General features: G+C 44.1%; 1 protein-coding gene across 4 annotated transcripts in view; it reads right to left on the reverse strand.

Moving 5' to 3' along the window:
* GSE1 (Gse1 coiled-coil protein) overlaps positions 1–26,462 on the reverse strand; it is a 510,276-nt gene that overhangs the window by 143,810 nt on the left and 340,004 nt on the right. The gene's annotated exons all lie outside the window — the stretch shown is intronic.

Here is a 26,462-nt window from a genome sequence, read left to right on the forward strand (position 1 = left end):
CACAAACACGGGGCAAGAATATAGCTGTACATCTACAAACAGCAAATGCAAGGAAGTCTATACTGGGGGTATATTATGTATCCAGATGATGAATAGACACCGGTCCTAATGCCTCGACATTATCAATATCACTGCTTTCTGCCACTGAATGGGTACATTCTTATTTAGAGGCTGTAAACCCGTTATGACAGACTGTATCTCGCCGCTGAAAATTCGCTACAGTTGTCTCCTGTCTAGACAATCCTATGGCACAGTGGTCTCCAAACTGTGGACCTCCTGATGTGCAAAGCTACAACCCCCAGCATGCCCGGACAGCCAGTGGCTGGAATTGTAGTTTTGCAACATCTGAAGGTCTACAGTTTGGAGACCATGGGGCCCCAGGGAATAGAGGCTCATGGGGCCCCCGGGAATAGAGGATCATGGGGCCCCCGGGAATAGAGGCTCATGGGGCCCCCGGGAATAGAGGATCATGGGGCCCCCGGGAATAGAGGCTCATGGGGCCCCCGGGAATAGAGGATCATGGGGCCGCCACACACATATAGATGCCACACACACATACATTAATTATTTCAAGGTATATTTTAAGATTAAAATTACACATTATCTTTATTCTGTGGGTCAATATGATTACAACAATACCGAATTCATGTAGGCTTTGCTTTATTTTACTACTTAAAAAAAATGTATTACTTTTTGTAAAAAAAATTACATGCATTGAATTGTCCTCTTCTGACCCCTATAACACTTTTTATTTTTCCGTATACAGGGCTATTTTTCGCATCATTATCTGTAGATTTTATCTGTACCATTTTTGTTTAGATGGGACTTTTTATCACTCTTTATAAATTTTTTATGGTATTTGAAGTGACCAAAAATCAGCAATTCTGAATTTTGGTATATTTTTTTTTTGCTTCCAAATCACTAAGGGGGAGATTTATCAAAACCTGTGGAGATTCAAAATTGACCAGTTGCCCATAGCAACCAATCAGATCACTTCTTTCAGTTTGCAGAGGCCTTGTTAAGAATGAAAGAAGCAATCTGATTGGTTGCTATGGGCAACTGGTCAATTTTGAATCTCCACAGGTTTTGATAAATCTCCCCCTAAGTGCTCACTGACATCCCCCCACTCCCCCGACATCACCCTTCACAACGCCCCCTGACATCGACCCTGATATCACCACCGGGTGCTTACTGACATCAACCCGACATCACTCCTTGAGATCACTGCTGACATCAACCCCCCCCCCCCAAGCAATGTAATGTATGTACACAGCAGAATAGTGAGTACAGCCCTGGAGTATAATACAGGATATAACTCAAAATTTGCACAATTGCATTTTTTGCGCAATTATTTTGCTCAATTTTTGGTAGAACATCTTCCAAAGTTGTCTACTATTTGGTGCACCGTACACCATTTCATGCAGTGGAGCTGTATTTATTATTTGCGTAAATTAAATTTAGAAGTGTTTTTTTTTTTTTTTTTGGGCGCAAAGCCTACTTTTCTTTGAAAATCTACACCATCTAATAGTACTACACATACAAAAGTGTCTATCCTAGAGCACAAAGCTTAAACCAATCTCTGCAGCCCACTGGTTACTATAGTTGAGCAAAATTTTCACGTCCTGTGCACCTTTTTAGTAAACATTTAACAACTGTGTAAACAATACACCAAGCAACCGGGTAAAATCTATTCTACCTTACACCAACATTGATAAATGTCCCCCAGTGATTTCACCAGCAGAATAGTGAGTACAGCTCTGGAGTATTATACAGGAAATAATTCAGGATAAGTAATGTATTTACTGTATACAAAGTGTTTTCCAAACAGAGTGCCTCCAGCATGATAGATGTTGTAGCTTTGCAACAGCTGGAGGCATCCTGGTTGGAAAACAATGGTATAGAGCAGTGGTCATCAACCTGCGGATCTCCAGATGTTGCAAAACTACAACTCCCAGCATGCACGGACAGCCGTTGGCTGTCCGTGCATGCTGGGAGTTGTAATTTTGCAACATATGGAGGTCCACAGGTTGATGACCACTGCTCTATAACATTGTTCACAGCGGATGTCAGGAGTGATACCCGCTGTGATCTTTCCTTAACTGCAGGTACTACTACTCCCAACATGGAGCACACTCTGTTCCATGTTGGGAGCTGTAGTACCTGCAGTTAAGGAAAGATCACATTGGATGTCACTCCTGACACCCGCTGTTATCCTCCTGTATAATGTATAGATGCGGACGATCTTCTATGGTCCCCTGCACGGCCGTATATATGCACATATTCCTATTTCCCGCAGAGAGCTGTGATTGGCCAGATGGTTCCAACCAATCACAACTCTCTGTGGAAAATATGAATAGGTGTATATATACAGCTGTGCAGGGGACCATAGAAAAGTGGCCGCATCTATACATTACACAGGAGGATTGCAACGGAACCCGGAGGGATCAGGGATGGATGGAGGGATCAGGGATGGACGGACAGATGGACCAGGAACGGACGGACGGAGGGACCAGGGACGGACGGACGGAGGGACCAGGGACGGACGGACGGAGGGACCAGGGACGGACGGACCAGGGACGGACGGACGGAGGGACCAGGGACGGACGGACGGACGGACGGAGGGACCAGGGACGGACGGACGGACGGACGGAGGGACCAGGGACGGACGGACGGACGGAGGGACCAGGGACGGACGGACGGAGGGACCAGGGACGGACGGAGGGACCAGGGACGGACGGACGGACGGACCAGGGACGGACGGACGGACGGACCAGGGACGGACGGACGGACGGACCAGGGACGGACGGACCAGGGACGGATGGACGGACGGAGGGACCAGGGACGGACAGGGGGACCAGGGACGGATCAGGAATAGACAGAGCAATCAGGCATTGACGGAGGGATCATGGATGGACAGAGGGACCAGGGATGGACAGAGGGACCAGGGATGGACAGAGGGACCAGGGATGGACAGAGGGACCAGGGATGGACAGAGGGACCAGGGATGGACAGAGGGATCATGGATGGACAGAGGGACCAGGGATGGACAGAGGGACCAGGGATGGACAGAGGGACCAGGGATGGACAGAGGGACCAGGGATGGACAGAGGGACCAGGGATGGACAGAGGGACCAGGGATGGACAGAGGGACCAGGGATGGACAGAGGGACCTGGGCCCTGATGATACTGATGATGATTTCACCTCACAGCCCGACCAGGTTCACAGGAGATTCTCTCCAAATTTGCTTCCTCAGCGGCAGGCTGTCTCTAAGCTCTTAAAGCGGCGGCCCCAGCACTTGCGGCAGCCTTGGGCTGCAGCTCCACAGTATTTAAGATAGGAAGGAGGACAGCCTGGTCCACCGGAAAAATGCCCGATATGCCGGATGGCCAGTCCGGCCCTGCCTGAGAGGATTTCTAACATTGTGAGTTAATGAAAAGATGTTTTTTTTTAATAATAAATATAGGTGATAAAAGGCATAAAAATTACATGTACATGGTCAGGATTAGATACCGGGTAACAATATACATCTTTTATTTTATTATTATAATTTTTTTTTTTTAGGAAATATTAGAAACAAAGTAAACATTGAAAAACAAATATTTCCAAGAGTTCCATTTTGAAAATATGAGGGAATATATAGTCAAATACTATCACATATTCATTAAAAAGTCTATAAATTTGCCTGCCTCACGTTCATGAGAAATGAGGGTTTATAGTTTGTCTGACAATTAAAGGAATCTGTCAGGTGGGCGTGAATGTAATTTTATTAATAGGAGTGGAAATATACAGTCAGATGGGAAGATTTATACAAAACCTGTGCAAAGAAGGAGTGGTGCAGTTACCCATAGCAACCATCAGATTGCTCCTTTCATTTTTAACAAGGCCTCTGAAAAATAAGACAATCTGATTGGTTGCTATGGGCAACTGATCCAATTTTCCTCTGCACAGGTTTTGAAAAATCTCCCTCCAGAGACTGTGAATGTTTAACATTGAGGTATGCCTACTACCCACCACCTGATTCCCTACCATTATTAAAATTATATTCACGCTCATCTGACTGATTCCCTGAATTGTCAGACAAAATATAAAAAATACATTTTCGGGAACAAATGGGCGTATCAAGAGACTGTGAAAAGGTCTGGTATCAAGGCATACTAAGATAATCAGTGATGATGCTGACTCAATTTTCCTGGGTTTTCCACAAGCCCTTTCAAGTAAGCGGAAATCAGCATGTCAAATTCCATCTATTTCCAACCTATAAGGGTCTCTTCACATGGCGGAAATCCCGCATGCGGAATTCAGCCTCAAATTAAAGCCCATAGACTTCTATGGAATTCCGAACTCCCATTCAACCTTCTGAAATTTTTGTCAGAGATCAAGCCAGTGGCGCTAGGACCGAGTAGACTGTATTGCTGCCCCCATAGACTGAAATGTATTTCTGGGTGGATCTTTTGGGAGATCTGCTCCGAAATGCATTGCCATCTATGGGAACGACAATGTAGTCCGTGCGCTCCTAGTGCCACTGGCTAGATCTCCGGAAGAAACTCTGCCCAGAAATTCCACAGTATGAACCTAGCCTAAGTGGTGGTAAGGTCAGATGCTGCCAGGCACTCCATTCACATAATGTCAAAAAGAGTGGAGGCCAGGGATCGACAGATATTGATTTTTTAGAACCGATACCGATAACCTGTGAACTTCTAGGACAATAGCTGTTAACTTATACCGATATTCCATGCATTTTAATCCCCCCCCCCCCCCCGGGCACTTTAAATCAATGAACTGCAGCGGCTTTTGCGGGGCCAGAGACCGCCGCCACCACCCGCTTTCCTCCCCCTGCCTGTCCTGGGGTCCTGAGTCCAACCACTGCCGCTGCCAGAGACCGCCGCCGCCCGCTTCTCTCCCCCTGCCAGTCCTGGGGTCCAACCACCGCCGCCAGAGACTGCCGCCGCCCGCTTATCTCCCCCGGCCTGTCCTGGGGTCCTGAGTCCAACTACCGCCGCTGCCAGAGATTGCCGCCGCCGCTGCCCCATTGCCTCCCCCATCGCCAGTTTTATAATTACCTGTTCCCGGGGTCCGCGCTACTTCTGGCTCCTGCGGCAGCCTGAACTGTCATTGTGCGCCGGGCCACTGACTGTGACGTCGCATTGAGGACGTCACTCGTCATTGCGCAGCGCACAGCAACAGCGCAGGACGCCGCAGGAGCCAGAAGTAGCGCGGACCCCGGGAACAGGTAATTATAAAATCGGGGATGGGGGAGGCAATGGTGCGGCGGCGGTCTCTGGCAGCGGCAGTGGTTGGACTCAGGACAGGCAGGGGGAGAGAAGCGGGTGGCGGCGGCGGTCTCTGGCAGTGGTGGTGGTTGGACTCAGGACATGCAGGGAGAGAGAAGCAGGCGGCGGCGGTCTCTGGCCCCACAAAAGCCGCTGCAGTTCATTGATTTAAAGCGCCCGCATTATCGGCAAGGTAATTGCCGATACCGATAACTTCGAAAATCGTGAATATCGGCCGATAATATAGGCCAAACCGATAATCGGTCGATCCCTAGTGGAGGCCCATTGGGCCTCTGTTGGGGAAATGGGAGTCTTCTATATCCTAGAAATAGAAAGTCTAATAGGTAGTATAAAACATCTGATAAGGCTTATTTTAACCCCTTAAGGACATAGGGCATACAGGTATGCCCTGACGCCCTGTAGGGCATACCTGTACGCCCGTGGGAATTTAGGTCCCAGATGCTCGCTGGGCAGGGAATGGACCGGGATGCCTGCTGAAATAATTCAGCAGGCACCCCGTGCAAACCCCTGGGGGGGGGGGGGGGTCCTGAGACCAACCCTTGTCGACTATCAATTCTGACCAGCAAATCACGGCTTTTCCGAGCTGATCGGGTCTCTGGTGATCCGATCGCCTGGAAAATAGGGATGATCGAAGCTGTCAGAGACAGCCCTGATCATCCTAAAGGATAGGAGTGAGGTGGCAGGGCAGGAGTGGGGGTGAAAGTTCAGATCCCCCATTCTGCCCGCGGGGGAAGATGGCGGCAGTTACCTAAGATCACGCGGGGATCGGGGACCAGTGACAGAAAGGAAGCGGCAGGCAAGTGGAGGCAGAGGCATCAGAGGGAGCAGTGAAGATCGCTGTAAAGTGATCTTCACTGCTGCTTCTCGGAGTTTCAAAAATACAACTCCCAACATGCCCAGACAGGTCTATAAACTGTGCCCTTCCAGATGTTGAAAAACTACAACTCTCAGCATGCCCAGACAGTCCAGGCATGCTGGGAGTTGTAGTTCTGTAATATCTGGCCCTTCAGATTTTGCCAAACTACAACTCCCAGCCAGCATGCCTGGGCATGCTTGAAGTTGAAGTTTTGCAACATCTGGAAGGCTACAGTTTGGACACCACTGCACAGTTGTCTCCAAACTGTTCTCCAGTTGTTGCATTTCTACAACTCCCAACACACCCTTCGGCTGTCTGGGCATGCTTGGAGTTGTAGTTTTGCAACAGCTGGAGGCACAGGTTGGGAAACACTGAGTTAAGTAAACTCTCAGTGTTTTGCAATCAGTGTGCCTCGAGTTGTTGCATAACTAAAACCCCCAGCATGCACGGAGAGCCAGCCAAAGGGCATGCTGGAGGTTGTAGTAGTATGCCTCCAGCTGTTGCAAAATTACAAGTCCCAGCATGCCCTTCGGCTGTCTCTGCATGCTGAGAGTTGTAGTTTTGCAACAGCTGAAGGCACGCTGGTTGCGAAACAGAGTTCGTTACCTAACTCAGTGTTTCGCAACCAGTGTAAACTACAACTCCCAGCATGCATTGACAGACCGTACATGCTGGAAGATGTAGTTCTGCAACAGCCGGAGGCACACTGGTTGCGAAACACTGAGTTCTGCAACCAGTGTGCCTCCAGCTGTTGCATAGCTACAACCCCCAGCATGCACGGACAGCCAAAGGGCATGCTAGGAGTTGTAGTTTTGCAACAGCTGGAGGCATACTAATCCCCCCCCCCCTTTTTTTTTCCCCGATAGGGGACTCTCAATGGCGGCAACTTTTTTTTTCCTTGTGAGTATCCACTATTGGGAGATTCTACTGTACTGAACTCAGTCACTTCTCTTATAATGCCCCTGCAATATTATAAGCTCTGGACATTGACGTTAGTGGAGAGTTAAATTGTCTACATATTATTTATTGTAAGACTAACTTTCATGGGTCACTAGCAGCGTCCATGTCTTATTGTTTCCCATAAGCAGCTGCCCTACCTGTGCCACAGCCAGGACATGCACAGCTTCCTAAGTCAATATTGACTCCCCTCCTGAACACGTCGCTATTACTTAACATGAGACACTGTTGACACTAGAAAGGACGTTGAGCAGAAGACATCTTGGCTTTGACCTGCACTTGGCCCCTGTATACATGTGAGCAGATGCCCCAGGTGAACACTTACAACCTCATGCAGCAGGAGGAACATGAATCCCCCCACCCTCCTCTCCTCCTGTGTGTATAGAGGGTTTAGTGTGGAGCACAATATAATATGGAGTAATATCAGAGGCTCCCGCCTGCCGGATTATGAGCTTTGCAAGAGGAAAAGACTACAAAATTAACAGCTTCCTAGCACCGCACACCTCACACTAACACAAAGGCAGCCAAGAAACATTAACCCTAAATGTGGCCAATTCCTTCTACATCCGCCTGCTTGTAGCTATCACTGTTAACTATTTCCTGCCAGTCTTATCTCACAACTCCCAGCAGTGTCTGTCTTGTCTGTGGTTTCCCTCCCTCCCATCAAGGCAAAACCATATGGGGCTTCCTGAGGGGCGGGGTAGTGATTTTAACCCTTTTCTTCCCATACAACTGCGAGTGAATGTTGAAGAAATCCTGGTAATGTATGTTTGTGGATCCTATAAGATTAAAGATTTCTTTACAACATTATCTTTCATGTTACATATTAACTCAAATGAGAAAGCAATTTTCACATTTTTTTTATTATCACCTTCCAAGAGCCTTTATCTTTTTTATTTTTCTGTTGAAATACCCATACGAGTACTTGTTTTTTTGTGTTTTTTTTTACTAGACAAGTTGTACTTTATAAAAGGAACTATTTTAGGGTACATATGACTTTATTTTCTGTAATTTTGAGAGGCAGATTAAAAGAATACAGTATTTCTAGAGTTGTTGTTTTTTTTTTTCATTCCCACATCGTTCACAATTAGATAAACAATGAGATAATTTCATAGTTCAGGTTGTTAGGGACATGGAAATACCAAATATGTATTATATTTTATACAAAAGATTATTTACTAAGGGGAATGTGTCATTATTTTGGGTGGAGAGTTTTTCTTTCCTTCAAAACTTTACTTTTTACTAGTCCCACAAGGCCTGCAATATCCCAATCATTCGTATAGTGCAGAGTCTGTTCCATGATGTGAGTAGCAGTAGGAGACATGGTTCCTGTCAGGGAAGCAGGCGGCACTGCGCTCCACTCTCTGGCCGGCAGGCCGGCTCCCAGTAAATATGATCAAATCACTGGTATTTCATATTCCCCTCCAATAGCTGTGATTGGCCAGTTGGTGCCGGCCAATCAGGGCTTCCGACAGGGAATATGAAATTACAGTGCAAAGAAAAGTTGACCAGTTGCCCATAGCAGCCAATCAGTTTCTTTAACTTTTAAAAGCCCTCTGAAAAATAAAAAAGCAATCTGATTGGTTGCTATGGGCAACTGAACAACTTTTCCTCTGCACAGGTTTTGATAAATCTCCTGTTTATAACTTTTTCTAAGAAAAGTAGTATGCTTAACATTTTTATTTATATAATTATAATTTTTTCCCCTGTTATATAAATTGAGCATAAAATAGCAATTCTAGACTTAAGTATTTTTAACATTTACAATATTGCTTTTTTTTTTTTACAAGGCATAGCATTGATCATTGGGGGGGGGGGGGGGGGGGGGAAATTTGGCACAAATAAAAATTCACCTCAGAACTTGCAGGAGAAATAGCATGTCATTTTTCTAAGACAAGGCAGAGCTGGTATGAATGTGCATTTTTTTTTTTTTTTTTTTTTAAAACGTTTGCACATTATTTTATTAAGTTAATAAATCTCATCCACTGCATAGTCAAGAATGAAGCACTGCAATTCACAGTCACTTTTGCCAAAGGAAGGCAATGATAAATCTCCCTAATGTTATCAGCACTCTGCTTCTCCAGTCTGCCAAAGCAGCACAGACAGGGCCGCCATCAGGGGGGTACAGCCAGTACTCCAGTAAGGGGGCCCAGCCCACTGCACCCCCCTGCAGCAGCATGGGTCGGAACATTGGCAGTGGCTGGAGGCGAGGAGTCCCAGCACACATAAAGATCAGTCAGTGTGTCAGCCTGAGAACTCAGGACCTGTGTGCACAGCAGCTGCAGCATCACACACAGGTCCTGAGACTGACAGCTCACACAGTGACGGAGGTCCGGAGGATATAGAATCTGTACTAAATACTGTACAGACAGAACGCTCACTGCTGCCTCTACTGTCTGCCTTCTCCTCACTGGTTCTGGCTCCTCCTGCTGACAGCACACAGGAACAGAAGCTGCTCAGGGGAAGATCTGCTACACTGGGTAAGAGGAGAACCTGATCTTATTACTATGTGAGGAAGGGGGTCTGAGAGTCCTGCTGTGGGGGGAGACCAGTTATAAGGGGTGGGGTGTCTTAGGAGTGAAGATTTGCTGTTAGTACTGTGTTAAAGAGGGGGCACTTTGTTTTTTTTTTTTTTTGTTTTTTTGCAATTCCAGTTGTTTATTGTCTTTTAATTGAGTTTATTTTAATATAGTTACTTACAGTTAGGCTAGGTTCACACTGAGGAATTTCTGGGCAGAATTTCTGCCTGAGATCGAGCCGGCGGCGCTAGGACCGAGCAGAATGCATTGCTGCCCCCATAGACTGCAATGCATTCCTGGGTGGAGCTTTTGGGAGATCTGCTCAGAAATGCATTGCCATCTATGGGGACGGCAATGTAGTCCGTGCGGTCTTAGTGCCGCCAGCTTGATCTCCGGCAGAAATTCTGCCCAGAAATTCCACAGTGTGAACCTGTAATCAGTTTTATGCTGCCAAAACCACGGCCAGTATAAAACAGGCATTGCGATTGCCGGACACTATGATATATATCCTGTGTATAGGGGATAAGAAGTAAGGTAGGGGAGTACCCCTTTAAGCTCTGTAGTATACAGCATTTGATCAGTAACAGTATGATGGTAATATGTATGGTGATATTTCCTCTTTCCTTCCTTCCTCATTGAACTCACAGGCTCTTGTTTTTCTTGTTCTGTGTTTAAAATATTTTTTTTATGGATGATGGATAAGATGGCAGTCGTGCCCTGGGGGCGGCTACAAGAGGTCGGAGCTTTGAGCTGTGTAAGGGACCCCAAAATTTCTGATGGCAGCCCTGAGCACGGAGGCAAGTAGGGAAAATCAAGCAGTCATGTCAGCTGATTAAGACCCTGCAATCATCCTGCGATGGTCCCAGTCAGCCCCCTCCAACCCATAGACATCAGTATTTTACTTGATTAAGGTCCCCTTATCAACTTTAATTGCAGGAGCTAAAGGATTAATAGCCTTGTAGCTGTGATTGCTGCTGCAGGCTAAAAGCTGCAGTATCTGGTTATCCATATCAGCCAGGGGGCCCGACACAGAGCAAGATAATGACAAAATTCTGCTCTAAAGCCAGTCAGATTGCCCTCACCCCCCAGGACACCATAGGGAGGGAATGGGTTAAATATTAGATCTGTGGGGGGTCCAGCTCTTGGCATTCACACCAATCATATGATTTAAGGGGCTTAGCGCTCTTGCCAAGCTTCACATGCCCTTCAGTGTTCACAAGGCACAGTTCTGTGCAATGTGTAGGGGCTATACCATGTATTGCAGTTCAGTCTGATTCACTTGAATATAAACGAGCAGCAATATCAGGTATAGCCACTACAAAATGTACAGAACTTCACCTAGTAAACAATGAGGGACCCAGTGCTCATCAGTGAGCTGCAGCCCCTTATTCATCTAATGGATGGAAATCCTACCAGCTTGATACAGATGGTCTCTGCTGACTTCAGCTGTCCATTTTAGGAACTGTCCAGAGCAGCATATGTTTGCTATGTGGATTTTCTCCTGCTCTGGACAGTTCCAAAAATGGACAGCAGAGGTCAGCAGAGAGCACTGTGGTCATGACATCAGTGAAATCCAAAAATAAAAGCATTTCTTCTGTAGTATATAGCCCCTAAAAAGTACTGGAAGGAATAAGATTTTTTCATAGGATTAATTTACAAATCTGTTTAACTTCAGGCACCAGTTGATTTAAAAAAAAAAAAAAGTTTTCCACAGGAGTACCCCTTTAAAGTCCCAGAAAACACCTATTTTATGTGTTAGTTGTAAATAATTGTAGAAGTGTAACTGTGAGTCACGTGGTCTGTAAAGTTATTAAGCAACAAAGAGCAAACAGCCTGGCTTTGCCCCTCCCTCACCCTCCATGTTCTGGCCAGGACCAGTGAATAATTGCAGGTTTATTGCCTGTACGGCTGCTGCATAATGACATGTTTGCAAATTAATTTTTCAGCGGCTGCCACTATCAGATACAGTAGAAGAGTTCTGACCATTAATTACCACGGTTGTATGTTTAATCCTGGGGAATTAAGAAGGCAGTGAAAAACGCAAAAAACGCCAAAAGAAAGCAGATGTGAGAGAGGCAAATGCTTCATTGGAGTTTACTCCTCATCATCCCAAAGAGTGACATATGTCCTCAGATGGGGAAGCCATCTCTGGGCCCCATGCATTTTTCAATAAGAATATCCCAGGAATTCCACTGAATTCCAGTATTAGGCTGCATTCACATTACGGTTGAAGCCTACGGCTACCGAATACGGCTAGGGGAGGGGAAAACCAGATTCGGTAGATGAAGGCTGAAACCATAATGTGAATTCAGCCTAAAGAATGCTTCTTTTTGGGGAATACCTGAAAAATTATTAGTGGGGTGTAAGAATGTGTAGAAATGGTGCAAAGTTTGCCAAATGTGTCACAGTAATACCAGTGCATTTTGCTGCAATTCAACACCTGTCCAATTGCTCCTCCTGCAGTTAAAATTGCTGTTAAAGGGGTTATCCACCATAAGGTGATTTTACTACGTACCTGGCAGACTGTGATTGACATGCTTAGGAAGGATCTGTGCTTGTCTTGGGGTTAAATGGCTATGTTGTGAGTCCACCATATTACTGTGGCTAGCTTTTTGTGAACTGGGTATTTCCTGTTGGAGTTGAGTCTATTAAACTACATATCCCATGCTTCCTTGTTTGAAAGTTTGAGGTCACTTTCCTCCCTCCCACACATCAGCAACTCCACCCATTGAAACACAAATGAGTTGCTTTCCATTTAAATGACCAGTGTTTTCTAACCAGGGTGCCTACAGCGGTTGCAAAATGATCTCTCTCGCACCCAGTGTTTGCTCCACCCATTGAAGCAGGACTAGTGATGTCACGTCTCGAAGCATTGCAACATGGGAAAACCCGAGACCTGAGTAATTTTGTATGCTGTTAAAAATAAATATTGGTGTGAAAATCACAGAAGAATTGCGAGACCACCGTCAAACACAGGTACAGACACTACAGTGTATATTATGAACTACACTAACTTTACAGCCCCTGTAACATAGTCAAATAAAAAAAAAAAATCCTGGAAAACACATAGCTCCCACCATGCCATTGTTTACCTGTTTTTTGATCCCTCTTCATACTAAGATTTCTCTACTGAAAAAGCTTTGTGGGTGATACAGAGTATTCCTGCCCCCACAGTTAACTGTAGTAACTATAGAGAGCTGTCATACAGACACAATATTTGACTTCAATGGAAAGGTTGATCCTACAGTGACAGAAACAATGATATGACCCCCATTGGTGGAGCATCCTGCAGAGTCAGCCAATTATCACTAGATTGGAAACGGTGGCAAGCAGAACCGTATCCCCTTGTCCAGAACAACCCGCTCAGCACTGCCAAAAACTCCTGTTATACACACAGCAGGTGACTCTGGGACTCTGGCAAACGTTCCCTTCCAGCCACACAAACACATCAGAACTCAATGTCTACACATCAATGGGAAGTCAAGTGCAAGTGGCACAGTCAATATACAAAGGCCATGTGCTATTAAAGAAAAGGTGGGGTACTTTTCATATATAAAACAGCTTTGTAATAAAATAAGAAGAAATCTCTTTCTAGCAAGAGCCATAAATCCAGCATGCAGTGTAAAGAATAAAGGGGGAGCTTTACCATTGCCTTCCTGACATTTTATTGTTGAAATTTGGTGTAAAATTTTTGCGCAGTTAGTTTTTGAACAAAAATGTTGTGCAATTTCAAAATGCAGGGGGGTGCAGCGGGCTGGGCAACCTTACTGGAATACTGGCTGTACCCCCCGGATGGCAGCCCTGTCTGTGCTGCTTTGGCAGACTGGAGAAGCAGGGTACTGATAACATTGGGGAGATTTATCATTGCCTTCCTGGAATTTTATTGGCTAAAATTTGGTGCACAATTCTTGCACAATTATTTTATGCACACAAATTTTGACTGTGAAGTGCAGTGCTTCATTCTTGACTATGCAGTGGACGAGATTTATTAAGTGCGTCTTTTTAAAATGGTGCAAAAATATTGTGCAAATGTAAAAAAAAAAAAAAAAAAAGAATGCACATTTATACCACCTCAGTCTTGCCTTTGAAAAATGACATCTTACAGCAAGTTCTGAGGTGGTTTTTTATTTGTGCAAAATTTATCAAAGTCTTGCACCGTTTTGATAAATTTGGCGCACATAAGCCAAAAAGGCTGTGAAGTGGCTGAACACACACATCGTAACATATTAATAAATCTCCCCAAAGCTCTTCTGCTGTAAAAAAAAGTACAACTCCCATCATCACCTGACAGCTAACAGGTATAGCTGTAGTTCTGCAACAGCTGAAGATCTATAGGGGGAAATTCACTAATGGTTCTGTCGTTTTTTCAGATTTTTTGCACATTCGGCTATTTTGCGCCTTTTCCTAACAGAAAATTTTAACAATGATATGCTATTTTCAAGTTCAAACAATGCAGTGGACCTTATTTACTAACTGCGCCCTTTTGAAAAAGTGTAAAAAATACACTGCAAAGGTCTCAAAAACAAAGCAAAAATAGACCATGATAAACATGGCCTAAAATAATGACAGACAGTGTAAAACATTATTGAAGTGATTTTTAGAGGGATAAGGTGAGAGGCTAAGCTTAAATTGTTATCTTTTAGATCTCATTTCATTTCAAATGAATATATAATTTTTTGAAAATCATCCTAAATCTCAAAATAAAAATTTTGTAGATACTATTGTATTTTCTGAATATTTTTTATGTACCGTCTGGGCCGTCCATCTTCTCCACTCCGGGCCAGCCCCAGACTAGTGACGCTGCATTGATGCCGCCACGCTGGGACGTCCGTGTGCACGGACGTCCCTGTGCGTCGTCGTCAATGCAGCGTCACTAGTCAGATGGTCGTATATACTCGAGTATAAGCCGAGTTTTTCAGCACAATTTTTTGTCCATCTTTGCTGCAGGGACCATCCGACTAGTGACGCTGCATTGACGCTGCCGCACAGGGACATCCGTGCCCAGCAGACGTCCATGAAGTCAGGGGCGTCCCTGCGCACGGACGTCCCAGCGCGTCGTCGTCAATGCAGCGTCACTAGTCTGGGGCAAGCCCGGAGGGCCTCCCAGTGAAGATGGATGGCCCAGGCCGGCTCACCCTCCCCACAAGAATGCGGACGGTCCTTGCAGCTACTACAACGAGGGGGACCTATATGATGACGGAGGGGGCGGTCTGGATGATGACAGGGAGGATATAGACTGTGGATGATGATGACGGGGGGTTTGACAGTGGGTGATGATGATGGGGGTCTGGATGATGATGGGGGGGGGGTTGACAGGGGATGATGATGACAGGGGGGGTGGAAGTAGGGGCCTGGGCTTATATTGGGGTCGGCTAATACTCGAGTATATACGGTAGGTTTGCAATTTAATAATTTAGCTTCCTCACATGTCAACACTACCAAATATTACACATACCTAACAATTAAAATAATACATTTTTGACAAATGTTCAATAATTGACAATAAATGTGATCTATTAAACTCTTGATGGTGGTTTTTATTATTATTTTTTTACCATGAAAAGCTTGCTTTCTGGTATTAGACCCAGGGTTCCCCTCAAAATCTTGCATTTGGGAAGGTTCCTCAAGAGCATCATCAGCCATTTGGTCTATCTAGATTTTACACGACAATAAAATATTAATTTTAAAACAAAAATATACAGGAATGAAATCAATTTAAAAGGTTTGCTAAAAGAAAGAAAAAAAAAAACAATTACACCTACCAGTATCAAAGTTATGGCTTCAGAGTGAATGTAAATCAGCACAGCGGGGAGCTCTGAATACAACCTGGATGGTGAGGGAAAGAAAGCCGGCGGGAAAATGGCATCTCACAGCTTTTTATGAGGTAAAAAAAAAATTTGCACCAAATTCACTAAGGTCAGTGCACCTTTTTTGTAAATAAGGCGCACGTCCGTCAAAATCAACGCAAAAAAAACGGCACAAAAATTAACAGTTCACAGTAAACTTTAGTGAATCTCCCCCATATAGGTTTGGGGGACCCCGATTTAGGTGTAGTAGGTACAGCCAGTTAGATTGGAAAAAAATGCAGCAGGCCTGTATAATTTCAGGTTGCTGGGTTTAGTCCTTTATTCCCACAGGTAGTCATCATCACTACTGGCCAGAAATGCTCTGACCTTTCTTTCCCTTATAGCAGAGGTTCCCCCATTACAGCAGCTGTTGGCATCATGTCAGGGTAATGATTTGCCCACCTGTTCTGAGCGGCTGTGAAAGGCAGACCTACCCTGCCAGCCGCTCTTATTCCCTCTTCCCGTAATGACTGCATTAGTCTCCCTCTCCCACTAATGAATCAAGCAGCAATTTTCCATTTTTAAAGGAGTACTCCACTGGAAAACAATTTATTTTAAATCAACTGGTACCAGAAAGTAAAACAGATTTGTAAATTACTTTAATTAAAAAAAATCCCTGTCCTTTCAGTACTTATCAGCTGCTGTATACTACAGAGGAAGTTATTTTTTTTTCAAATTTCCTTTCTGTCTGACCACAGTGCTCTCTGCTGACACCTCTGTCCATGTCAGGAACTGTCAAGAGCAAGAGAGGTTTGCTATGGGGATTTGCTCCCACTCTGGACAATTCCTAAAATGGACAGAGGTGTCAGCAGAGAGCACTGTGGTCAGACAGAAGGGAAAGTCAAAAAGAAAAGAACTTCCACTGTAGTATACAGCAGCTGATAAGTACTGGAAGGATCGGGATTTTTTAACAGAAGTAATTTACAAATCTGTTTAACTTTCCGGCACCAGTTGATTTAAAAGAAAATGTTTTCCAGTGGACTACCCCTTTAACCCCTTAAGGACCAAGGACGTACCGGTACGTCCTTGGTCCTGCTCTTCTGATATAACGCGGGGTTACACAGTAACCCCGCGTCATATCATGGCGGGCCCGGCGTCATAGTGAAGCCGGGACCCGCCTCTAATAGCGCGCAGCGCCGATCGCGGCGCCGCGCGCTATTAACCCTTTAGCCGCGCGCTCAAAGCTGAGCCGCGCGGCTAAAAGTGAAAGTGAAAGTTCCCGGCTAGCTCAGTCGGGCTGTTCGGGATAGCCGCGGCTAATCGCGGCATCCCGAACAGCTGACAGGACAGCGGGAGGGCCCCTTCCTGCCTCCTCGCTGTCCGATCGCCGAATGACTGCTCAGTGCCCGAGATCCAGGCATGAGCAGTCATCCGGCAGAATCATTGATCACTGGTTTCTTATGAGAAACCAGTGATCAACATAGAAGATCAGTGTGTGCAGTGTTATAGGTCCCTATGGGACCTATAACACTGCAAAAAAAAAAGTGAAAAAAAAAAGTGAATAAAGATCATTTAACTCCTCCCCTATTAAAAGTTTGAATCACCCCCCTTTTCCAATAAAAAAAAAACACAGTGTAAATAAAAATAAAAATAAACATATGTGGTATCACCGCGTGCGGAAATGTCCGAATTATAAAAATATATCATTAATTAAACCGCTCGGTCAATGGCGTGCGCGCAAAAAAATTCCAAAGTCCAAAATAGTGCATTTTTGGTCACTTTTTATATCATTTAAAAATGAATAAAAAGTGATCAATAAGTCCTATCAATGCAAAAATGGTACCGTTAAAAACTTCAGATCACGGCGCAAAAAATGAGCCCTCATACCGCCCCATACACGGAAAAATAAAAAAGTTATAGGGGTCAGAAGATGACAATTTTAAACGTATTAATTTTCCTGCATGTAGTTATGATTTTTTCCAGAAGTCCGACAAAATCAAACCTATATAAGTAGGGTATCATTTTAATCGTATGGACCTACAGAATACATATCAGGTGTCATTTTTACCGAAAAATGTACTACGTAGAAACGGAAGCCCCCAAAAGTTACAAAACAGCGTTTTTTTTTCAATTTTGTCGCACAATGATTTTTTTTCCCGCTTCACCATAGATTTTTGGGCAAAATGACTGACGTCATTACAAAGTAGAATTGGTGGCGCAAAAAATAAGCCATCATATGGATTTTTAGGTGTAAATTTGAAAGAGTTATGATTTTTTAAAGGCAAGGAGCAAAAAACGAAAATGCAAAAACGGAAAAACCTCCGGTCCTTAAGGGGTTAATGAAGGCACAGAGGTGAGCAGCAGAATGACACACTGAGCAGTTTACAGGCCAATAGGTACTAAGCAGAGCAAGGATCCTACAGAAGCATGTATTGAGGGATCATTCCTCTAGAATGCTGAAATATAGGCCAGCTGTGTATTTACTAGAAGTTTAGTTAATTCTGGCAATCCCGTGCAGTGACCCATTAGGGCACAGCTATGATCGGTGACTGAGCTTTCCTGCCCTTTCTATTTAAGTATGAAATTCACTTTTTGCCTCAATGCTGCTGCTTTGTCCCTTACCCATGCTTTACACTGCAGCTCTTCTTGTTCAGATTTTTGTTTTTTGTTCATAAGAACAAGCTCAGAAGGAACTACCGTAAATGCATGTAAGGCCCCTTTCACACTACAAAATGACTCTGTTTTAAAGATCCGTACGACGTTCCGCCTTAAAGGGGTACTCCGGTGAAAACCTTTTTTCTTTTAAATCAACTGGAGGCAGAAAGTTAAACATATTTGTAAATTACTTCTATTAAAAAATCTTAATCCTTCCAGTACTTATTAGCTGCTGAATGCTACAGAGGAAATTCTTTTCTTTTTGGAACACTGATGACATCACGAGCACAGTGCTCTCTGCTGACATCTCTGTCCATTTTAGCAACCATGTATAGCAGATGTATGCTAAGGGCAGTATGGTGGCTCAGTGGTTAGATCTGCTGCCATGCAGTGCTGGGGCCTTGGGATCAAATCCCACTAAGGACAACAATAAATAAAGCGTTATTATTATTATTATAATAACGTCAGCAGAGAGAACTGTGCTCGTAATGTCATCAGAGAGCATTCCAAAAAGAAAAGACTTTCCTCTGTAGTATTCAGCAGCTAATAAGTACAGGAAGGATTAAGATTTTTTAATAGAAGTAATTTACAAATATGTTTAACTTTCTGCCACCTGTTGATTTAAAAGAAAAAAGGTTTTCACCGGAGTACCCCTTTAAAATCAGCTGTAAAACAGCAGTTACAAAATCCTATACGGCCGTTAGAAAATCCCATTATAGTCTATGGAATTTATCTAATAGCGGTTTTAACCCGTTATAGCCAGTTATTAATAACGGCCGTTATCTTGTGACGGAAGATAGTAATGGGTGAAATAGTGCATGCACTATTTCTCCTGTTACTATCTTCCATCACAAATTAATGGCCATTATTAATAACGGGTTAAAACAGCTATTGGAAAAAAATCCCATAGACTATAATGGGATTTTGTAATGGCCCTTAGTAATTTTGTAACGTCCGTTTTATAGCTGATTTTCAGAGAACTTCGTACAGATCTTTAAAACGGAGTCATTTTGAAGTGTGAAAGAAGCTTTATGATGAGGTCACCACAGTAAGTACAAAAAAGTATAAACTACAGAAAAACAAAATCACCAATGCTAAAAAGATCAACAAGAAATCATTGCACAGAGGCTGCGGGGAGGAACCTAAATTACAGGGAGGAGTCTGTAGAAATGCTTGACTTCCCATGCAGAAAATAAATAGAAACACATAAATACAGTTATGGGAAAATTCACTTATTTACTGGTATCTACAGCTTAAAATATTCTATATGTTGTGTTCCACTAAAGACGTTATACAATAACATGTGCTACATCCTGTATAAACACAACATTCACATGACACATACAGCTAAAATCATCTCACCCATTGCAAACAATGCAACGACGACACCTGCTTTGTTAAACAAATATTTGACATGTGAATAAATAAGACACTTCAATATCTAGGAACAGATAATGATCTGAAAACTAAAGACACAGCATTAAACCATTCTATAGTGTAGAGGTACTCAACTACTTTTAACCCTTTAGGGTGCGTTCCCACAGGGCATATACCGTATTTATCGGGGTATACCACGCACCGGCCTATAACACGCACCCTCATTTTACCAAGGATATTTGGGTAAAAAAAGTTTTTTACCCAAATATCCGTGGTAAAATGAGGGTGCGTGTGTGCACGTGTATACCCCGATATACCCCCAGGAAAGGCAGGGGAGAGAGGCCGTCGCTGCCCGCTTCTCTCCCCCTGCCTTTCCTGGGGTCTAGAGCCCTGCTGCCGGCCCTTCTCTCCCCCTGGCTATCGGCGCTGCTGCCCGTTCTGTCCCCCTGACTATCGGTACCGGCGCCCCACTGCCGGCGCCGATAGCTAGGGGGAGAGAAGCGGCGCCGCTGCCCCGTTGCCTCCCCCCATCCCCGGTGGCATAATTACCTGAGTCGGGTCCGCGCTGCTGCAGTCCTCCGGCGTGCGTCCCCTGCGTCGTTGCTATGCACGGCGCGGCGCACGGACGTCATGCGCCGCGCCGTGCAGTGCATAGCAACGACGAAGGGGATGCACGCCAGAGGCCTGCAGCAGCGCGGACCCGACTCAGGTAATTATGCCACCGGGGATGGGGGGACGCAATGGGGCAGCGGCGCCGGCAATGGGTGCCGCTGCCCCTTCTCTCCCCCTGGCTATCGGCGCCGGTACCGATAGTCAGGGGGACAGAACGGGCAGCGGCGCCTATAGCCAGGGGGTGACAAGGGCCGGCAGCAGGGCTCTAGACCCCAAGGAAGGCAGGGGGAGAGAAGCGGGCAGCGACGGCCTCTCTCCCCCTGCCTTTCCTGGGGCGGTATCGGCGTATAACACGCACATAGACTTTAGGCTAAAAATTTTAGCCTAAAAAGTGCGTGTTATACGCCGATAAATACGGTACGTAGCGTATTTGACGCTGCGCAAAATTTATGGCAGCAGCGGGAAATACGCTGCGTATTCCTTGCTCACTATCCACACAGGGCTTTCCAGTGGCAGCCCTATGTGTGTAGTGAGTTTTAGAGGCGGGGCCGTGTGCCGGCATGAATGTGACGCGCGGCTCCGCCTCCAAAACTCACTATACACATAGGACTGCCGCCGGAAAGCCCTGTGTATATAGTGAGCGAGGAATACGCAGCGTATTTCCCGCTGCTGCCGTAAATTGCGCAGCATCAAATACACTGCGTATACGCCCTGTGGGAACGCACCCTTAAGGACGCAGCCCATTTGGGCCTTAAGGACACAGAACATTTTATTTTTATGTTTTCGTTTTTTTCCTCCTCGCCTTCAAAAAATCATAACTTTTATATTTTCATCCACAGACTAGTATGAGGGCTTGTTTTTTGCGTGACCAGTTGTCCTTTGTAATGCCATCACTCACTTTACCATTAAATGTATGGCGCAACCAAAAAAATACTATTGGTGTGGGGGAAAAGAAAACGACAATTCTGCTAATTTTGGAAGGTTTCGTTTTCACGCCATACAATTTACGGTAAAAATGACGTGTTATTTATTCTTTGGGTAAATACGATTAAAATGATACCCATGATTATATACTTTTCTATTACTGTTGCGCTTAAAAAAAATCTAAAACTTTTTAACCAAATTGGTACGTTTAAGATTCCCCTATTTTGAAGACCTATAACTTTTTCATTTTTCCGTATAAGCAGTGGTATGAGGGCTCATTTTTTGCGCCGCAATCTGTACTTTTTATTGATACCATATTTGCTTATATAAAACTTTTAATACATTTTTTATAAATTTTTTTTGGAATAAAATGTTATAAAAAAGCAGCTATTTTGGACTTTTTTTTTTTTTTTTTACGTTCACCGTACGGTATCATCAACATTTTATTTTAATAGTTCAGATATTTACGCACGCGGTAACACCAAATATGTACATCATTTTTTTTTTTAACACTTTTTGGGGGGTGAAATAGGGAAAATGGGACAATTTAAATTTTTATTGAGGGAGGGGATTTTTCAAATTTTTTATACTTTATTTTTTTTTACTTTTATTTTTACACTTTAATTGTCCCCAAAGGGGACTATTTATAGCAATCATTCGATTGCTAATGCTGTTCAGTGCTATGTATAGGACACAGCACTGATCAGCATTATCGGTCATCTTCTGCTCTGGTCTGCGGGAAGGCAGATCAGAGAAGAAGATGCCGGGAAGGCAGCGGAGGCAGGTGAGGGGACCTCTGGCAGCGCTGCGTGCGATCCGATCATCCATTTAAGTGACCGCGATGCTGCAGATGCCGTGATCTGTATTGATCACGGCACCTGAGGGGTTAATGGCGGACATCTGCGGGATTGCGTATGTCCGCCATTACCGGCGGGTCCCTGGCTGCGATCAACAGCTGGTACCTGTCGCACATGATCCGGGCATTGCTCCGATTCCCGCGGTTATGCTTAGGACGTAAATGTACGTCCTGATGTGTTAAGTACCACCTCACCAGGACGTACATTTATGTCCTTCGTCGTTAAGGGGTTAATAAGGGTCTGCATATCCAGGTCTGCTATCAGGTCAAGGTCCGAGCTGAACACTAAGGCCTAAAGATGTACTGCCTGTTGCCTATAATTACCCAAATAATAAGTCACAGAGAAAAAATGAAGCGTGGAGGAAGTAAGTCTACAGCCCCAAGTATGACCTGAATACTGCCATACACTGTGCTCCTGAATATAATACTGCTGCACTGCTCACCTGTGTATAATACTAACCACACACTATTGCCCATATTTATCAAACTGTGAGAGAAAAAGTAGAGTGATTTTCCCTCCGCAACCAATCACAGCTCAGCTTTCACTTTACCACAGCTTGTTAGCTGAGCTGTGATTGGTTGCTGTGGGAAAATCATCCCACTTTTTCCTCTCACATAGTATGATAAATCCGTGCCTCTGAAAATAATACTGTCACACACAGTGCCCCTGAATAAAATACTACCAATGTACACCCTATTTATAATACTGCCACACACGGTGCCCCTGAAAATACTACCAATCTACCTCCTGAATATAATACTGCCACACACAGTGCCCCTGAAAATACTACCAATGTACCCCCTGAATATAAAATTGCCACACACGGTGCCCCTGAAAATACTACCAATGTACCCCCTGAATATAATACTGCCACACACGGTGCCCCTGAAAATGCTACCAATGTACCTCCTGAATATAATACTGCCACACACGGTGCCCCTGAAAATACTAGCAATGTACCCCCTGAATATAATACTGCCACACACGGTGCCCCTGAAAATGCTACCAATGTACCTCCTGAATACAATACTGCCACACACTGTGCCCATGAATATTCTAGTATGGAACACGGTTCACTATATTCCCCTAATGTACTGTGCCACTGGGATCCCCCTAATGTATTATGCTGCTGGGCCCCCCAAATGTACTGTGCCACTGTACGCCCTTTATGTACTGTGCCCCCCAACACACTGTGCACCCTTAAAGTACTGTCCCTCCTAATATACTATGCCACTGTACTTTCCTAATGTACTGTTCCACTGTACACCCCTAAGATACTTTACCCTCCTAATGTACTGTGAACTCAAACCATTGTTTCCCAACCTGTGACTCTCCACCAGTTGCAATCTACAACTCCCATTGTGCTGATACTTTGCTCTGGCCTCTTCTTGTCATGCCTGGCCAGAGCAGAATGATACAGGCAGAGCTAATCACACCATCTTCATCATAGAAGCTAGCGCTTGGCTTTTCACTTTCATCATTGTCTTAAAGGAGTACTCCGGTGGAAATTATTATTATTTTTTTATCAATTGGTGCCAGAAAGTTAAACAGATTTGTAAATTATTTCAATGAAAAAATCATAATCCTTCCAGTACTTAATAGCTGCTGAATACTACAGAGGAAATTATTTTATTTTTGGAACACAGAGCTCTCTGCTGACATCATGACCACAGTGCTCTCTGCTGACATCTCTGTCCATTTTCGGAACTGTCCAGAGCAGCATATGTTTGCTATGGGGATTTTCTTCTACACTGGACAGTTCTTAAAATGGACAGAGATGTCAGCAGAGAGCACTGTGTTCCAAAAAGATAAGCAGCTAATAAGTACTAGAAGTATTAAGATTTTTTAATAGAAGTAATTTACAAATCTGATTTCTGGCACCAGTTGATTTAAAAAAAAAAAAAAAAAGTTTTCCACTGGAGTACCCCTTTTAAGGCAGGAAGTTTGGATGATTGGTGACCTCAGTCCAGATCTGGACCTGCCAGTTGGGTAACACTGCTCTAGTGCATGAATAAGCTGCACTGTCAGTAATGTCACTACTGCTCTCTTGTGAAAAGATAGGCTGCATTTTCAGTGATGTCCTTGCTGTTCTCTAGTGAATGGATAGGATGTATTCTCAGTGATGTCACTGCTGTTCTCTAGTGAATGGATAGGATGCATTCTCAGTGATGTCACTGCTGTTCTCTAGTGAATGGATAGGATGAATTCTCAGTGATGTCACTGCTGTTCTCTAGTGAATGGATAGGATGTATTCTCAGTGATGTCACTGCTGTTCTCTAGTGAATGGATAGAATATATTCTCAGTGATGTCACTGCTGTTCTCTAGTGAATGGATAGGATGTATTCTCAGTGATGTCACTGCTGATATCTAGTGAATGGATAGGATATATTCTCAGTGATGTCACTGCTGTTCTATAGTGAATGGATAGGATGTATTCTCAGTGATGTCACTGCTGATATCTAGTGAATGGATAGGATGTATTCTCAGTGATGTCACTGCTGTTCTATAGTGAATGGATAGGATGTATTCTCAGTGATGTCACTGCTGTTCTCTAGTGAATGGATAGGCTGCATTTTCAGTGATGTCCTTGCTGTTCTCTAGTGAATGGATAGGATGTATTCTCAGTGATGTCACTGCTGTTCTCTAGTGAATGGATAGGATGTATTCTCAGTGATGTCACTGCTGTTCTCTAGTGAATGGATAGGATGTATTCTCAGTGATGTCACTGCTGATCTCTAGTGAATGGATAGGATGTATTCTCAGTGATGTTACGGCTGTTCTCTAGTGAATGGATAGGATATATTCTCAGTGATGTCACTGCTGTTCTCTAGTGATTGGATAGGATGTATTCTCAGTGATGTCACTGCTGTTCTCTAGTGAATGGATAGGATGTATTCTCAGTGATGTCACGGCTGTTCTCTAGTGACTGGATAGGATGTATTCTCAGTGATGTCACTGCTGTTCTCTAGTGAATGGATAGGATGTATTCTCAGTGATGTCACTGCTGTTCTCTAGTGAATGGATAGGCTGTATTATCAGTGATGTCACTGCTGTTCTCTAGTGAATGGATAGGATGTATTCTCAGTGATGTCACGGCTGTTCTCTAGTGAATGGATAGGATATATTCTCAGTGATGTCACTGCTGTTCTCTAGTGATTGGATAGGATGTATTCTCAGTGATGTCACTGCTGTTCTCTAGTGAATGGATAGGATGTATTCTCAGTGATGTCACTGCTGTTCTCTAGTGAATGGATAGGATGTATTCTCAGTGATGTCACTGCTGATCTCTAGTGAATGGATAGGATGTATTCTCAGTGATGTCACTGCTGTTCTCTAGTGATTGGATAGGATGTATTCTCAGTGATGTCACTGCTGTTCTCTAGTGAATGGATAGGATGTATTCTCAGTGATGTCACTGCTGTTCTCTAGTGAATGGATAGGCTGTATTATCAGTGATGTCACTGCTGTTCTCTAGTGAATGGATAGGCTGTATTCTCAGTGATGTCACTGCTGTTCTCTAGTGAATGGATAGGATGTATTCTCAGTGATGTCACTGCTGATCTCTAGTGAATGGATAGGATGTATTCTCAGTGATGTCACTGCTGTTCTCTAGTGAATGGATAGGATGTATTCTCAGTGATGTCACTGCTGATCTCTAGTGAATGGATAGGATGTATTCTCAGTGATGTCACTGCTGTTCTCTAGTGAACGGATAGGATGTATTCTCAGTGATGTCACTGCTGTTCCCTAGTGAATGGATAGGATGTATTCTCAGTGATGTCACTGCTGTTCTCTAGTGAACGGATAGGATGTATTCTCAGTGATGTCACTGCTGTTCTCTAGTGAATGGATAGGCTGTATTCTCAGTGATGTCACTGCTGTTCTCTAGTGAATGGATAGGATGTATTCTCAGTGATGTCACTGCTGTTCTCTAGTGAATGGATAGGATGTATTCTCAGTGATGTCACTGCTGTTCTCTAGTGAATGGATAGGATGTATTCTCAGTGATGTCACTGCTGTTCTCTAGTGATTGGATTGGATGTATTCTCAGTGATGTCACTGCTGTTCTCTAGTGAATGGATAGGATGTATTCTCAGTGATGTCACTGCTGTTCTCTAGTGAATGGATAGGATGTATTCTCAGTGATGTCACGGCTGTTCTCTAGTGAATGGATAGGATATATTCTCAGTGATGTCACTGCTGTTCTCTAGTGATTGGATAGGATGTATTCTCAGTGATGTCACTCCTGTTCTCTAGTAAATGGATAGGATGTATTCTCAGTGATGTCACTGCTGTTCTCAAGTGAATGGATAGGCTGTATTATGAGTGATGTCACTGCTGTTCTCTAGTGAATGGATAGGATGTATTCTCAGTGATGTCAGTAATGTCACTACTGCTCTCTTGTGAAAAGATAGGCTGCATTTTCAGTGATGTCCTTGCTGTTCTCTAGTGAATGGATAGGATGTATTCTCAGTGATGTCACTGCTGTTCTCTAGTGAATGGATAGGATGTATTCTCAGTGATGTCACTGCTGTTCTCTAGTGAATGGATAGGATGTATTCTCAGTGATGTCACGGCTGTTCTCTAGTGAATGGATAGGATATATTCTCAGTGATGTCACTGCTG

This window comes from Hyla sarda, chromosome 6 (assembly GCF_029499605.1).
Source record: "Hyla sarda isolate aHylSar1 chromosome 6, aHylSar1.hap1, whole genome shotgun sequence".
Classification (NCBI taxonomy): domain Eukaryota; kingdom Metazoa; phylum Chordata; class Amphibia; order Anura; family Hylidae; genus Hyla; species Hyla sarda.